Source organism: Lactuca saligna, chromosome 3 (assembly GCF_052625555.1).
Source record: "Lactuca saligna cultivar CGN05327 chromosome 3, ASM5262555v1, whole genome shotgun sequence".
NCBI lineage: Eukaryota > Viridiplantae > Streptophyta > Magnoliopsida > Asterales > Asteraceae > Lactuca > Lactuca saligna.
Window position 1 is genome coordinate 171,103,220 of NC_136419.1, and position 18,691 is coordinate 171,121,910.

Here is an 18,691-nt window from a genome sequence, read left to right on the forward strand (position 1 = left end):
CCTTAGTTTTTAGACTCGGGGGTGAATATCGTGAATGCAATTTGGTTGAATTTTCCTAGAGAATGGGGTTATACAAGACTCAGGAAGCTATGACTCCAGAATTTGTTATCTTTTTGAGGGAGGCGGCTCGAGGATATGAAAATGGGCCTCGGGGCTTGAGCTTTGGAACAATATTGCCTCCGGAATATACAATTCTGGAGTGTCACCCGAGAGCAGCATAAGATCTCCCATTTACCACTTGATACACCGATTCATCACTTTCACCATTCATCATAGGCGCCATGGGGATAAGGTCACAAAGAAAATTTTGTTCTTTTTATGGTGCATCTTACAGCCGGGAGTGTGTTGTAACATTCCGTATTTTCTAGCTCGTTTCTTAGTTGGTTCTGCTACAAGTTCCCACCCTAGGAGCTCTATCTGTGGGGGCCACTTCATCAGTCGATTGGCCCGTTCTTATGGGTTAATCATTCCCGAGATTACCCGCTCGTTAAATTGCATGGAGGATAATGAGTTCACTCTGGGATACTTGGAGACAATAAGGGTTGTGCGGAATTTTGGGTCTCATTGGGGCCTTGTTCATACTAATGATGAGGGTGATCATGGAGAGCAACCTGGTGCACACTCTGAGCAACAACAACAACTAAGGCCTTGGAGGAGGAATATGTGAGGACGAGGAAAGAGAGGGAAGCCGATGCATTAACCTGCACCCATGGGAGGACCAGATTTTGGGGGTAAGATGGTTGGGTATTTCGATCAGCTTCCGTTAAGTGTCAATTAGATTGGAGGGACTGTGGAAAATATGATACAACATTTGCATGTGGAGTAACCTCCTCACCTGGGGTATCATTACCCAATTTTCCCTAGGTGGAGTGAGTATCGAGGTCAATGGGGAGATGGAGTCGGTGCAAGTAGAGCACTGGATGAAGGAGATGAAGATTGAGTTCTTATTTAGTTTTGATTTTTTTTCGATTGCTTTGAATTTGTTTGGTTTTTAAACTTGTTATGGTTTGTAAGACTTATAAGCTATTATGTTACTTTTAGTCATCCTTTGGTGGTTTTATTTCAGACTCGCTTTGGAGTCTAAGAAAAGAAGGTCAAGTCGAGATCGTATGTGTCTAGCCAAGGGTTGTCTAGAGTCTAGAGTTTCGAGTCGAGACCCACAATAGAAAATAAGTGTGGGGTGAGTCGAGAGAGAGGATGAAGTTAGTGAAACGTCATAGAAATTCTGCATTTAGAAGTATCTTTATCCATTAAGATATTGGGGTGGAATGCTAAAAATTTTAAGAATAATGGGAAGTTCTAATTTTCAGTTGCCCAGTTCTCACGTCATGAGGCTATAGTTGTCACATCGTGAGTTTGGTTACGAGGTATTTTAGAATACGCAGTTCAACGATTTCACGTCGTGGGACATATTACTCACGTTGTGAGTTTTCTGTTTTCACCACATTGAAGTTTTTTCGCTCCTATTCGCCACATGGATCACCACCATGTTACTTGGAGTTCTTATGATGACTATTATGGCTCGTTTCCTCTAATAGTAAATGTGGCGTATGCTTTCACGCATTATTCTACACGTTTTGAAGATTTGCATCCACCTTCCTTTAAGATTTAAGTTTCGATTCGGTACTTGTTGGTTCATTTTCATATTTCGCGAGTTCAAGTCCTAGTTCTTATTTAGAAGAGGTTCATATTCGAAATGCACATTTTATCCGCACTTATGGAATTCGATCACGCCACTATCCCAGGGGAGTTTGTTCCTTTTTCTCCCTTTTATTTCTTTTATTTAGTTTATGCATACAATGAGGGCATTGCATGTAATAAGTGTGGGATAGGGGGTCAAAAATGTAAAATTACTAGGAAAATTGGTAAATTTAAATTTTTTTAAATTTTTAATAATTGAATCTAGTAATAATAATTTGAATTGTAGTTGATAGTGTTATATGGGATGATCCGATGAGAACTCAAATGTTTAGTTGAGGCAATAAACAATATAGTGCATTTGTGGCCTCCCTTATTCTATTGAAATCATGGGACAAAAACGCGACCTCGCTTAGTTTGAGGAATGCAATATGTTTAGCATCGTGTACCAGAAATCTATCCAGGAAGGCTTTTATCTTAACCAATAAATGTTGAAGTTAAGCACCCCTGCTTAAGCATGTAGGATTTTGAGTGAAAAAGAAAAACAAAATGAGTTATACATATATAAAAAATAGAGAGAGAAATTACCAAAAAGTGAAAAAGTTGAAGACTTTTTGGAGCTATAAAAGTATGAAGATCAAAGGATCCAAATTCTGAAAAATCAAAAGTTGAAGATACCAAAAATCACATAAAAAAGTAATGAATTCTAAGAAATCAAGATCAAATTATCAAACAAGTGAAGAATTCAAGAGCTCCATTGTGGTATCTGTGACATTCCCTAATTTTTCGACCAGAAAAGACCGATTTAATTTATGCTTTTTAAAATAAAATTAGAGAAATCTTTTTAAAAGATGTTGCGGAATTGGTCCCCAAAACAAAACATGATAAGAGTTTATCAAAACCTTCTTTAAGAAATGTATAGTTTCATTTCATAAGTAAACATCGGGATGTCATGTTCCGATATAGATCAAAACCATAAACAAGACATTATAAGCCTTTCAACAGTTATTTACAACTAGTGGCCTATAATCCAAAAATCCCTCATCGTCCTCCGACTATGCTCGGGGTCCACTACCTATAACATAAAAATTTGAGTGGGTCAGGCTTGCGAGCCTGATGAGCATATAAGGTTTTCAACCCACAATAATAATAAACTTACTAAGTTCATCAATCAACAATAACCCTGATTACCCATTCCTATTATCTTCACTTTACGTCCCTAAACACTTATCACAAGGGACCTAGCCTAAAGAATATCATCGGGATGGACACTACTGCTAAGGGGTTTCCTCAGCCATACATGTCCTAAAGGCAACCATGAGGGGGATGGAGTACAACGAATGAACACTCTTAGTTCATTAACACCTACTGTCTTGAAAGTCCATGGTCGTCATCCAAACTCCGCTAGATGACTGGATCTCAAAACACACCGCGGCCTCTCATCACTTTTATTTTATCACACATCACTACCTACCCATGTTTTACCCAACATATTTGTAGATAAAAATTCATATACAGTTTAAAACTTGTATAAAACATCAATTCAACAGTCACCTTAGTTAAACAATTAATATAATTACACGTAGCACGTATTTCATATAAAATACTTCATATCTAGGTGTAAGATGAAGGTTACGATACACTCACATGATTTGATGATAATCGGGTAGCAATTCGTTTCCTAAAACGATCGTTTCTAATAAAACCGAGAGTTTTATTGAGAAACCGGGCTCTGCAAAAGTCGGGATTCGAAACCGAAAAGATAAATGTTCTGGGCTTCACGGGCTCTTCGTGGTGTATTTCGGGGCTTTCAATTGATACCGGGGCTTCGGGGGATGATAATATGAAAGAAATATGGAGAAAGGGGCTAAAAATGACAAGTTTTCAAAATACCCCCGAGAGGTCTCGCACCCTTCTATTTATAGGGGCGAGCTTCTGATCGGACGACTGAGAGGAAGCCATGCCTCGCAGATCCGAGGGCTCGCAGGGAAGGCTCGCACATGGTCTGCGTATGTGAGGGGCTCGTTGTCAGCCTGTGATTGGACCGCGGTCTAGGGTCCGAAATAGGGCGTTCGTGCCATGCTGCGAGGGCTCAGTCTCGTGCAAGAGGGTACGTGTCGCCTTCTCAGTGGACCACTTCGGATAAGGCCAGGTGCTCGGATGACTCAGCAGCTTGGATGACTCAGTAGGACACATGGCACGTTTTGAGCGAGGGTGACGTGGCCGAAGTCCATGCGTGCGAAATTCCTCGGTTTTGGGGATTTTTCTTGTTTTTCACGCCAAAACTTCTAAAATCCATAACTTTCGCATACGAGCTCCATTTTTTATGTTCTTTATATGCACGCGTAGCCAAAATTACATTCTACAACTTCTGTTTAGACTTTGTCGGCTAATTTTGACTTTAATTTTTATATTATTATTTTTAACAGACCGGGACAGGAAATCCGTTAAAAATTCATAACTTCTTCATCCGACGGCTGCATGGTGTCCCTATATCTATCATCTCTGATAGAGATAGTAGGTTTACTTCGTGATACTAGTGATCACTGCAAAACGCATTGGGGACGAGGCTGGACATGAGTACAGCCTACCATACGCAGACCGACGGACAAAGTGAGAGGAGTATCCAAACCCTGGAAGATATGTGGCGAGCCTGTGTGATCGACTTTGGTAAGACATGGGATACCCATTTACCCCTTGTCGAGTTTTCCTACAACAATAACTATCACACGAGCATCAAAGCAGCTCCATTTGAAGCCCTCTACGGATGAAAGTGCAGATCCCCTCTGTGCTGGGCTGAGGTGGGTGACACTCAGTTAGCTAAAGGACGAGTTCCTGACAGCGCTCTCACAGGTCCGGAAACCATTCATGAAACGACCTAGAAGATTGTATAGATTCGCGAACGATTAAAAGCCACTAGAGATCGATAGAAAAGCTACGCAGACAAACGAAGAAAACCTTTGGAATTCCAGCTGGGAGACCGAGTCCTTTTGAAAGTCTCACCCTGGAAGGGTACGATACGCTTTAGAAAGCGTGGAAAGCTGAATCCAAGGTACATAGGGCCTTTCGAGATTCTTGCTAGAATCGGCCCTGTAGCATACAAACTTAACCTACCCCAGGAACTCAGTAACATACACCCTACCTTCCATGTCTCGAACTTGAAGAAGTACCTTTAAGACGAGACTCTCGTAATTCCACTAGATGAGATCGCGATCAATGAGAGCCTCAACTTCGTAGAGGAACCTGTGGAGATCATGGACCGAGAGGTCAAACGAACGAAACAAAGTCGCATCCCAATTGTGAAGGTTCGTTGGAACGCTAAGCGAGGACCGGATTTCACTTGGGAGCGCAAGGATCAAATAAAACTCAAATATCCTCATCTATTTGCTTAGTTGTATTGTAAAAATTTAGCTACTTGAATTCTAAATTTCGAGATGAAATTTCCTCTAACGGGGGGATGATGTGACAACCTGAAATTTATTCCGTCACTCTAACCCATTTCCGCTAATAAAATAATTTTTATTATTATTTTCGTTAACATTTGGGTTAGGTAAATAAATTAATGTTTTTATTTTATTTCATAAGTGTTAAAACGAAATAAACACACATGTAACACCCTCGAATTTATTTGAGAAAAAATTTAGTTTACGACTAAGTCGGGTTACGACCATTTAATCAAGTAAAATTTTAAACTTCGTTTATTGGGTAGATTCCCACTTGGACACAAACTCAAACCCTATATAAGGGTTGAGTGGTCACAAACTTGAGCTTTTCCCACCCAAGACACACTCTCTCTCTACTCTCTCTCTTCAAAGGCCTGATTTCTTCCAAGAATCCGATAGTTTTCATCCCCAAACTGTAAGTTCTCTTACCCTAGATTGTACTAAAGCTCATTTCATGTCAATATAGCATTAAAATCACCCAATAATGTCAAGAACAAGGAGTTTACAGCCCAAGAACCTTCTTAGGCCGTAAACCCTTAAAAGGGTGCCAAAATGCCCCCAAATTCCTTCCTTATGCTTAGAGACTAGCTTAGAACTTACCCTTGAAGTGTTATGGACCTTAAACATCAAGTTTGGAGGTTTGAATGAGGGTTTACGGCCCAAGAACATTATTAGGCCGTAAACTCCCTCAAATGATGCAAAATGAGCCCTAAACCCCTTATTTAGCCTTAGACCTTAACCTAGAAACTTGTAGGAGTGAGCTTAGGACCACAAAAATGAAGGAAAAGATGTGTCCAATGGTTTAGAGCCGTAAACCATAGTGTTAACGACCATAAACTCCCAAGGAGTAGTCCAAGGACCGCAAACTCCAAGGGAGTGCCCCTTTTGAACCCTAATCACTTCTCAAGCCTTGGATTTAACATTAGAACCCTTCCTATTTGTAACATCCATAAAAATTCAAGCCAATTTAAATATTCCAAAAACAACCCAATTTCATTAAGTTATTACAAAAAGGTTTTCAATACATTTATTATCAGAGTATTCCCATAACCATATCATAAAACAAGAACTTAAGGAGCGGTACGATCACGCCTTCGCCTTGCCACAGTCTCCTGAAGTACCTGAAACATTTAAACCACAACTGTAAGCCCGAAAGCTTAGTGAAATACCCCCAAAATACCAACCACATATACTATACACATAAACATATCATACAGAACGGAACAACCATGCACTTTGGGTCTACTGTGTGACTGGTCTGCCGCACCGGGCCTCCAGTCCACCTAGTCCACCCTCAGAATCTAGCCATATCCATCGAGTCTGCAGTGTGGTTGGTATGCCCGCACCAGGCCTTCAACCCACCTGTCCACTCTCCCGAGCCTTGGCACATCTGGTCCGCCCTCGTGGGACCTACAGCCTATCCGGACCGCTCGTTGGGCCTTTGGAATATCCGGTCCACCCTGGGTATGTTGGCCTACAACACAAAGCAGAACCCGCCTCAACCCAACCCGAGTCAACCAACCATGTGCACATAAACATATAACCACATAACAATTAATCATCAATCAACCGATCTAGCAGATCACATACATAACATACTCTAAACAGGATACCGACCTAACCGGTCGTTAATATAACATCATCCTATGTACCAGGATACCGACCTTAACCAGGTCCCTAACATATATCATCCTAACTACCAGGATGCAAACATACCAAAGCAATAACAAACAACAATACCCGGATTACAATCCAATAAAGGGTTGGCCTTGGTGCCTTAGACCCTGTCGATATAGTGAGGATAACTCACCCAGCAACTGCTGACTGAAAAGATAAGATCACGCTGTCCAACCTCCGACACGAACTCCACCACTGATAATACCAAAAGACTGAACTCAATAAATACCAATAATTACCAAATTACCCCTGGAAGTCAATTGGTCAACTCTCGGTCAAAGACAAAGTCCTCAGTCAAAGTCAAACTTCGTTACTAACTCTACTCGCCGAGTCAGTCAGCTGACTCGTCGAGTCCCTAAGCTCCGAAAACTCCCATATCGCGACCCAAATCGTCGAGTCCCACGAACTCTGAGTCACTTCCTGCTCAACTCACCGAGTCGTCCCTCGACTCACGGATCCACCGCTCAACCAAAAAGGTTCGGACCTTACGACCAGACTCGCCGAGTCCAAGGAAATCTTCAACAGACTCGCCGAGTTGTTCTTCCAACTCTTCGAGTTCCTGCCTATCTTCATCCAACTCGTCATGTACACCTATGTGACTCGCCGAGTACAACTATTTCTTAATCCATACAGTGGCTTTCCAAGCCATGCAAGGGCTCCAATCCATATATCTACTCTTCTACAAGCTATTCCTCATGTAAAGTTGCAAACTTCACGTGAATCCAAAGAGATCTAAGCATAAAACACTCTTCAGCTAGGGCTTGGGACAAGAAGGCTTCACCAACAATTCAAAGACAGGAACTTTATGATCTTCTGTACCATCTCAATTCAAGATCTAAGTTAGTAACCTTAGATCCAACCTCCAAACCCGAAATAACTCTAGAAATGCCACAAAACTCAAGCAACAAAGGATCTAGATGCAAAGGACCTCAAGCAACAGATTATTACCTCAAATGAAAGCTCCAACTGAAGAATGAACCAAATCTCTGCAAAGCCCCTTGCTCCAACCTTCTTAATCTTCAAAGATCTCTCCACCAAGCACTTACCAAGGTTCCAAATGCTCTCCAATGCACTCACAAACGGATTTAGGGTTTCTGGACTTCAAAAGGGGCTAAGGAGACTGAGGGGAGGACATTAAGTCCTTTAAATAGGGTGCAACCTTGAAGATTAGGGTTTTTCTCTCTTCAGCACCAACTCGCCGAGTCCAGCCTTCGACTCGCCGAGTCGGTCTTCCATATTTACACTAAGCACCCTGAACTTTGCTCTTCTGAACTCGGGGTGTTACACTAGTGCTGTAAGAGACCCTTAAGCACACACATACACTCCTCCCATGATTTTACGGCTGTAAACTCATGGGGGAATTGGTCACTCAATTGCAAACTCACCTAAGGTGGGTATTTGAGGAGTAGACTCCATAGTGAGGCCTTACACTCTTTCCTTTCATCCCAATAGCCTCCTAGCACATGACCAAAGCGTTTTTCTTCGCATTTGGATGTCTATATGTGTTTAATCAGTGTTTTAATCACTAATTATATGTAAACATATTTCTTCATATGTTACTAGGGTCATAGAGTGTGTTCAAGTCTTCACTTGACACCAAGCACTCAACCGACACTTCCATCCGATCCACTCGCTGCAGGTGAGTTCATACCCCTTATGTAACCTTTCAAATCTTTTTAAATGTTTTTATGGGGGGGGGGGGGGGGGGGGAATACAAGTTGAATACAACAAGTTATAGTGTCAATCACATGTGATTTATAACTTGCTAACAAAAACGATTTGCTCTACTTTTAACTTCTTTCTTAACAAAACTGTTTTAAATAACTATCAAATGCATTTTTATGATAAATTGTTATTAAACTATTTTTAAACCTCTTTTCTTTTAAACTATATCTACACCAATATATTTATAAAAGTAAGACATGAAGGACTTAAGACTGATAGCTCGCCTTACTTCCTGTTCTTGTTTGATTGTGGTCTTAGGGTATACTGTTATCTGTCCGACTGTCGTTGAATTCTTAGTTATATATCATATATATTTGTGTTAGATATGAAAGTATTCAATTAGTTCAATACATTTGTAAATCAAAGGCCTAGAATCCCACACTTTATTTAACTATAATAGGTATACTTAAGACTACTGCTCATTACCCCTATCACTATGATGCTCACTATAATTACTACTATTACGAGTTAATACATGTTAAAGAGAACACTCTATACACTATACTAAAAAGTTCATTATATAATAATACAAGAGAATACACTAATCCCAAATGTGACACACTATTCCTCTATACGACACTCTACTATACAAACACCGTGTAACCAGAGCTTCCCGGAGGGAAAGCAAACACTACATGTATAGATCTATACAGGACGGACACTATCACATCCCGACTGCTAACTACAGTCTGAGCCAACTAGGACCAGGGGTGACAAAACATCACTACACTACGTATGACCGGGAAAGTCATCGGACACTCTATTATCACTCAGTTTGGTTACATGAGAGATCACATTCATACCCAAATTAACGCACTAAGAATTAAAGGCTAAACTAACTTCCCGCAATGAATATATATATATATATATATATATATATATATATATATATATATATATATATATATATATATATATATATATTACTAACTGGAGTTGCAACACTACTATATCTAGTCGGCAGTAAAACTGCTGAAATAAGATATTATCTTTCCTCATCTACTATACATGAATGAAATCTATAACTATATTTTTATAACTAAAAGTCTCATTGGGAAAAGATTTACACACTCAAAGGATCAAACTTACAAATATTCAAAATCTGGAAAATATAGGATTTTCTAGTGATTATACTATTTTCAAACATTAATCATAGCTTTTATATTACATGATTGTAAACACTTTTATACAAGTAATGACACTAAATTCTTATGAACTCGCCAGATTTATGCTTATACTCGTTTTCAAAATAACTTGTATTCTCAAGTCAAAAATAGACAGGTACTGATGCACCTTTTGAGAAGATGGAGTATAAACATGTCCCATCTTTTATTTTTGTTTATACTTTGGTGTCTATTAAACTGTACTGAACACGCTTGTATTTACAATTACTATATTAATGCAATGGTTGTTGTCACTTATTTTTACTATTATGCATTGTTATGATATTGTACATGACGTCCTCCACCCAGAACGTATTCCGCCGTTCTCGGTTTTGGGGAGTGACAGATTTGTATCAGAGCATTGTTTATAGTGAATCAAGTATATCAACCCATAAAAGATATACGAACTATAAACACTTCGGGACTAAAACACTCTGAACAAGAATATATACTTTTAAATACTAAAATATTTAACTAAGTATATATATATATATATATATATATATATATATATATATATATATATATATATATATATATACATCCATAAATACAAAGGGTCGGTATCATACTAGAACAGAACAAAAGTATTAAGATTGTTGAGCAGCACAATTAGGCTTAGAGACATATAGTCACATCTGGGTAGATGTAGCCTGATCAACTACATTTTCCTAGGAGTGACTAGCATGTGCCTAAGAGTGATTGTGGTGTTGCAACAATTCTAAAAACTTACCAACACTACCACAAGAACGTTAGAACAAGAATACTATAGGAGTATTCTGCATTCTATTAACTACAGATGTGATAACTAAAAGGGTCGTTACTAGTAGGGCAATAGTTGCTAAGTGGATACATCACGGTTACATGTGACTAAGGCACTATAGACTTAGAATCTGTGACCTTTTCTTCATTTCCTGTTCTTGTTTGATTGTGGACTTAGAGTTAGGGTCGCTTATTCGAAGGTCTATCCTGCTTCGGTTACATGTAATTAGTATGTACTATTCAAGTATTGGGTCGGCTAGTAACGATCATCTTATAAGTATCCTAGATTAGTACGTGTATTAACCTTTCTTTCCCTATTCTCGCGTAGATAGAATGGCTGGTTTCCGCCTTCCTGACGATCTGTATTATCCAAATCAAGGCAATGAGGGATGGCTGGATGAGGAGCCAGAAGATGATCACCTGATCCCTTTGGATGATCACCGTGCTGAGGGCTTTTCGGATAGCTTCGACTCCGAACCAGAAGTTAACAACCTGCCCCCAGTAGCTACAAACCCTAATCCACGTCCGACATTTCAAGGTCCCACCCCCATGTGGGCAATAACCTTGAACCGATGGAGCGATGAGCAGGGTAAACCTTTACCTTTCAACAGAGACCAAAGCTTCTACAGCATAAGCGAGGGAGGTTCAGCGGACCAAGTCTTGCCCACCATGGTCCATAGGATTGCCAGGAACACCGAACAAGGTCAAGCAGCCATTGGAAGAGTCGTGGAAATTGATGCCAACTCCAAACTTTACACTGTCCGCATCCGCCAATTGGAAGAAGCCATGGATAGGACTAGGAGGACCAATGAGGCTCTACAGCGACAACTAGCTGCATCCCGAGCCGAAGTTAGGGAACTCCGGGCGCGTCAGAGGATTCAGGAAAGACATCTTCAGGAAGTTGTACGCCAACTGGATGATCTTAGGGTTCGCCCAATGGGTACCCGTCGCCAGTAGAAGATGTCTACTTATCTTTCTTTTTTGTTTAAGGAATGGCCTTTTCTCTTTCTATGCTCAGTAGAGCACTTGTCTGTAAACGTCCCTAACTTTGAAAGTACTCTAATTATGCCTCTAGGCTGCCAACATTTTCCCTTATGGTTTGATGTAAGACGAACTGTTAGGTCGTTTTTACCGAATTCATTTTACATCATTAATACCAGTAATATTAGCAGTTATCTACTTTGTGAGAAAGTCTATAGTTTTGTGTTTCCCTACTCTGTTTCTATGATTCTATCTGATAATTGAATTATGTCAGCTGGGTCTGTGAAACTCTCACAACTTATTTACAATCGATTCTTACTATTATCTTCATCTTTATAAATTTCCAGGAAAAGATGCCTCCCAGCAAGCGTCCGAACAGAGGCAGACCTGCAACTCAAACTCCACCTCCACCACCTCTTCCTCCAGAGTTCGATCCCGTGATGTTTCAAACAGCTGTAACAGCAGCTATGACTTAAATGAATTCTGGTGATGCCAGTGGAGCTGGAATGGGCATCAACTCCAGACATGGTGAAATCCACCCACGTGCATAGGGGTGTACTTATAAGAATTTCATGAACTACAAACCGACATTTTTCAATGGGACCGGAGGGATCCTTTGTTTCTCCCAATGGATCGAAAGGACTGAAGTTGTCTTCAAAATGTGCTCATGCCCCGAAGTAAGAAAAATAAAGTTCGTTGCTGCCACTTTCACCTAAAGGGCCTTGACATGGTGGAATGGCCATATCAAATCACTCTCCTTTGTAACAGCCAACGTCATGGGTTGGGAAACAGTAAAGGACCTATTGATGAGAGAGTACTGCCCAAGGGGCGAAGTTCAGAAACTCGAAGAGGAACTTTGGAACCTCAAAATGAAGGGGACCGACATAGTAGCTTATATTGCCAGGTTCTGCGACCTGGTAGCTATGTATCCTAACATGATCCCTACTGAAAGCAAGAAGATAGAATGATACATATGGGGTTTAGTGCCCCCGTATCGAGGGAACGTTTTAGCATCACGCCCTACGACCTTTGACAGCGCCAAGGAGTTGGCCCAAAGGTTGATTGATCATGAAACTCCCTCCACCCTATCAACAACTGTGACCACCGTCAAATTTCGGTCAAGTCAAAGTCAACTAAAGTCAGCAAGTCAAACCGTTTGACTCAATTTGCCCTTGGGTACTAAAATTTACACTATGAAACTTCTACATAACTCCCTATTCTAATGAGAAATCATAAAGCAAAAAGTGCAAACATCTAGATCTCCTTAACCTAAAATTGTGGTACGTGGCGAGCCAAACCGATAAAACAATGATGCATACTCATCGGGAGTGTGTAAGATCCTTAAACAAGGCTTAAAAGGGTTTACGAACCATGCATTGCGATGCCGGACACTCACAATTGTCACACATGGAACCTCTCTCAATCGTTTTCACTCTATCTCTCTCTCTATGTCAACTCTCTCCCAAATCTCTCCAAGTATGTGAAATCTCTCTCAAATATCTCTCTGTATTAGAAATCTCTCCAAGAATGTCGAATCTCTCCCAAATCCCTCTAAGTATGTGAAATCTCTCTCAAATATCTCTCTGTATGAGAAATCTCTCCAAGAATGTCAAATCTCTCCCAAATCCCTCTAAGTATGTGAAATCTCTCTCAAATATCTCTCTGTATGAGAAATCTCTCCAAGAATGTCAAATCTCTCCAAGTATGTGAAAACTTTCGCAAATATCTCTGTGTATGAGAAATCTCTCCAAGAATGTCAAATCTCTCCCAAATCTCTCCAAGTGTGAGAAATCTCTCCCAAATTTCTCTCAAAAGTTTCCCATAACTTTTTGGAATCATTCGGGTCATTCCGACCCTTAACCGGGTCAAAAACGGCTTAAAACGAGGTAAAAACGAGAAAACGGGACCTTAGGAACCGAAACCCCTCTTAAGGAGCCGAAGCTCCTTAAGGCCGAAAGTACCCCAGACGAGGACCGAGCCTCTGTTGGCTGAATCTGGAGGAGCGAGCCTCTGTTGGCTGTGGCACGCGAGGACCGAGCTTCTGCCTCTGTTCGCTTCTCGCACTCTCTGTTCGCCTTCCGCCTCTCTGTCGGTTCCTCTCCTCTCTGTCGTTTCTTCACTCTCTGTCTCTACCCGCCTCTCGGTCTCTGCTCTCTCTTCCTTCCTCTCGGTCTCTGCTCCTTCTCTCCTCTCTGTCTCTTCTCTTCTCTCGGTCTCTCTTCTCCTCTCTCGGTTCCCTCTCTCTCCTTTCTCCCCTCTCGGTTCCTACCCTCTCCCTTCTCCCCTCTTGTTTTCTACCCTCCCTCCTCTCAGTTTCAGCATCAGAAGGCCGAACCTCGGCCAGAATTCGGAAATTTGTCACTTTTAGCCCATTTTTGATATTTTTAACATTTTAAGCCCGTTTTTCGTGATTTTAAAGCGGGATTTTCTCCAGAAATTATATTTTAACATAATAAACTCTAAATATTCATAATTTAAACATATTTTGATGAAAATCATTATTTAAATAATAAAAATCAAATGGGTGAATTATTAAAGGTGGAGTGTTGACTTTGCCTTATCCAATGTCACAAGCAACCACCCCACACCCACTCTTTGACTAACCACACCTCCCCACCTTACCTAAGTCACTTCAATGTCCCTTACACTCAATTTACACTCATTCCCACGTTTTTAGAGCTGGAACAAACATCCTCTCTCCTCATTTCTCTCATTTGCCCTCATTTCACTAAGTATCAAACACCACTTTTCTCTCAAACTTTTCCCACTCCAATTTCGAGATTCAAGGCTGATTTTCAAGTGTTCTTCCACTCTTAGTAAGTATAATTCATCCTCCTTATGATTATTTCACTTCATTCTACTCAAATCATGAATATCTTACACAAACTCCATCATATTAGCGTTAGAGCTTCGAATCTTCAAGTGATTCTTCAAGTGTTCTTGGGTTGAACACTTCTCTTCTTCAACACTTATCTACTGAAATCACTCAAGGTGAGTTCATACCCCTACATTTTCATGTTTTCTCAAGTTTTCAGGGGGGGAATACAAGTTAAAACACTAAGAACATAACTAAATTTTTCTAACAGCCTTCATCAGAAAAGTTCAACTCCATTCACTGACTGTTTTGGGCATCTTAAACATTTTTGTTTTCAAAACTGTACAAGGTGCAAATAGTTCAAGTTTTTAGCTTTAAAATGACTACTTGCACATCTCCATATGATTTTTCTACAATTTATGGTGATTTTTACAAAACTGCCTATCATTTCAAACAACAATCCGGACCAGTCTATGATTATGGACTTTTTCACCCAAGTTGGAGGTCATTAAAAATCGTGATAAAAATTATGAGTAAACTAGACACATTTTTTGAACTCTCAGAATTTACGGATCTAGTTTTCGACTTCGTATGATTTTTCCAAAACAGGGCAGAATGGCTAAATTTAGCCAACAGCATGTAAATATCATAACACTTTGTATTATGTTGAGCAAAGTGTATAATCCTAAGTTCTAATTATTGAATGTGTTTCCTTGTTAGTTTGTCATCATGAACTGAAACTAAGTCATTCATAATAAATATTGATTATTCATTTTAGAACACGTATATCAAACTATAAAAGTATAGTTTGATAAATTCATAACACTAATACATTTCCATAAAAGAGTTCATACATATTACATACATTTTAGATAAACTATAATAGGTATAGTTTATGATACATCACTCAACACACTCGTACAAAAAGGGTACATTCATACAAGAAAGATTATATTCACACACATTTCACGTAAATTTGTTAACTTATAGTTTGATAAATTCATAACACTAATACATTTCCATAAAAGAGTTCATACATATTACATACATTTTAGATAAACTATAATAGGTATAGTTTATGATACATCACTCAACACACTCGTACAAAAAGGGTACATTCATACAAGAAAGATTTATATTCACACACATTTCACGTAAACTTGTTAACCTATATTGTGAGACTCTCTCTCTCTCTCTCTCTCTCTCTCTCTCTCCCCGTACGTCCGAGTGCGGGATATAATTCCTGGTAGTTATAATCAGAATCTCATTGAGGGAGAACGTGATACTTGTATATAGATCTATATTGGGTTTGACACCCCACACCTTGCTGCTAGCTACAGTTGGACCTGCAGGTCTACGGGTGACAAATGTCATTTTATTTTTCACGACGCCTGAGAACGTCGTGGCAGGTTCACATAGTCATAGTATGATTATAGCGACTCACATAGGGATATAACAATCCATAAGTTTACGGGATTTTATTTTTAAAACCTAAATGAGTTTTATGTCGATTTAAAATCACTTTTTATCTCCATGAGTACAGATATTACTGTACACTTTTGGTTTTGGTAGTTACGACTACACATCATTTGAAACCACATTTATACTTTTAAGTATGGTCAATACTTGTTATTTCTCGATCCTCTAATTTAGGACTACATATATATAAAGTATTAACGAACATGAGAACATACAGAAATTTCATTTAATTCAAACGCGTCCATGTCCATTTAAGTACATAACATTTTCTATTAATAAGAAAGGTTACTTATACATTTTGGTCTTCAGTCATAAGACTACATTAAGCAGATTTTAAAGAAAATATCGGATTTTCTGGATACATATTCTAACGCTTTTACAAGGAAAACGATTTACTTTTCCAACGAAATCTCTTATGAACTCACCAACCTTTGTGTTGACACTTTTCAAAACTACTTGTATTCTCAGGAATTCAGTGAAAACAGGAAATCAACAACGTTTTGAGGATGGGACGATAAATCGTCAAACAGTTCATTTTGTATTATAATGTAATTGATGTGAATCATGTAAACATGTGCTTTGATGTAACGTTTTCAATTTTATTTGTGTTGGTTGTATTTACTTTGAGCACTATTATACTCATTGTTGTGATACTCTACATGAAGTCCTCCACCCCCGAACGTTTCCGCCATCCTTGGTTTGGGGGTGTGACAGATTGGTATCAGAGCATTGTTTATAGTGAACTCAGTATATCAAACCACATAAGATATACAAACTATAAATGCATTGGGACTAAGTCTCTGATTTAAAGTTTCAAAACAACTATACTTTTAGAAATAAATAGTTTCTTATTAAAGGTATACATGCATACATACATATTAAGGTCAGCACCACTCTAGAATAAAAGAAAAGTAATGATTGTTGAATATCACAGGTAAGCTCGGGGATGTATGGTCAGACTTGGGAGTGGCATAGCCTGATCAACTATGCTGGTCCGAGGAGTGATTAGCACATGCCCAAGAATAGTTGTGATATGGCAACAAGTCTAAAAACTTACCAACACTACCCCAATGAGAACATTAGAACAGAACATGAGTTTAAAATACTATAGGAGTATTTTGTAATATCATAACTTATATGAAAACTAAATAGATCCTTAATAATAGGTCTATAGTCCCTAAGTGGATACTTTAAGGTTATATATAACTTAGAAATTATAGACTTAGAATTTGTGGTCATTACTTTACTTCCTTTTCCTTGTTTGGATGTGGACCTAGAGTGGGATCACTTATTCAAAGGTCTATCGTATATTGTTATATGCAATTAGTATGCACTATGTCATTATAGAAGTAACTAATAAGGATTACCCCTATAAGTAATTGAGAATAGGGTTAGACGCATAGTACTTATCTCCTCCACTTCTATTCTCGCAAATACGGCATAGCAAAATCCTACTTACCGGACGACCCTTACTTTCCTAATCCGAACTCGAGGAATGGTGAATGATTATGAGAAGAATCATAAGCGGGACCGGAGGTAATCAATCCTCCATGCATAGCAAGGGTTCCGTGAACCGTTTCGACTATAACGAACCCGTGAACCGTTGGGCAATCGTGATCGAGGGTTGAATGTCGACAACAATGAAAACAACCACCATGTAGAGACCAACGAGGGCGCTATGACCTCAACCACGGGGGACTGACGGACAGAGCCCTCCCGGCAAAGACCTGGAGGATCGCGATCATCGGGGATTAAAACAAGAAGACTACAATCTGAGTTCAGAAAACTGCACGCTACTATAGACCCCACCATCTCATGTACCGGTGACTCAGAATTATACTACTATTCCCGAGACCAACTCTCTTTTTAGGACCTTATCGCCACTCGTGAAGAGGAAAGAGAGTAACAGGGTAGGACACACAACATTCAAAGAAAGGATGATTGGAGCCAAGCGTTGATTGGAAAAGCTACAAAATTACATCGACCTTGCCTCATGCATCACAAGGGATGGATCATCGTGAGTAGAGTTCGTGTCGCTCACCAGACCTGGTAAATTAGCTTTATAAGTATGCGCTGGTGCTACTCTATTGTAAGTAAAATCACGACACTACAAATTAAGTGGTCATACTAATCGATAAATCTATCTACTATCAGAGCCCGCCCATGCACAAATGTGAAGTAGACCTGCATCGAGGTCAAAATTTTCACTAAAATCATGATTACTAAAGTCATATTAACAAGATGGGCTTAGGATGTACCTAACAGACTCGAAGGACTATCTAGCCTTAATTATATAACTAAGCATACATCAATAGGTCGTGATAAGGACTTAGCTTGGGTCAAGTATAAGGTTTCACTTGGATACAGAGCTACTAAAATACATGAGTTTATTATACAAAGAATCTCATTATAAATTGGTTCCAGAACACCCTAAACAACCGAACTTTGATACAAATCGATATGAGATAAACTTAGTTAGAAAACTCGCGACATACAACCATTCTAAAAACTCATTATCGTCTCACCTTTAAACATTTGTTGAGAAGTTTCTTCTTCATAGACCTATGGAGTGCGAACGTTCCAGCACTAATGCATCGGATCCCATCAAAATTCCTCAGCCAAGTGTGTTCGGACAAACATGATTCTAAGAGGAGTAAAGCTTAACGTCCGTATGAAACCTACTCCTACCTACTGCCATAACTCCATCTCGGGAGCGTTAGCAGAAACACTAAGAATAGTACAGTAATGTGCAAAAATTTATATGCATAAATATAAATTGTAAGGATGCACTTAAGACAATCATTTCCACTAACGAAGTCATTTTTCGTCATGAAACAGAGCTATGTCTTCACCAAGAGGCAAGAAACCGACTAGCAAGGCGCCAACACTTCAGATAGACGTTGCTACTTTTCAAGCTGCAGTCACGGCAGCCGTGGCAGCCGTCATGGTGCATTTCAATACTAACAACGTCAGCAAGGGTGGAAGCGGTACTAACAATACAAATTGTG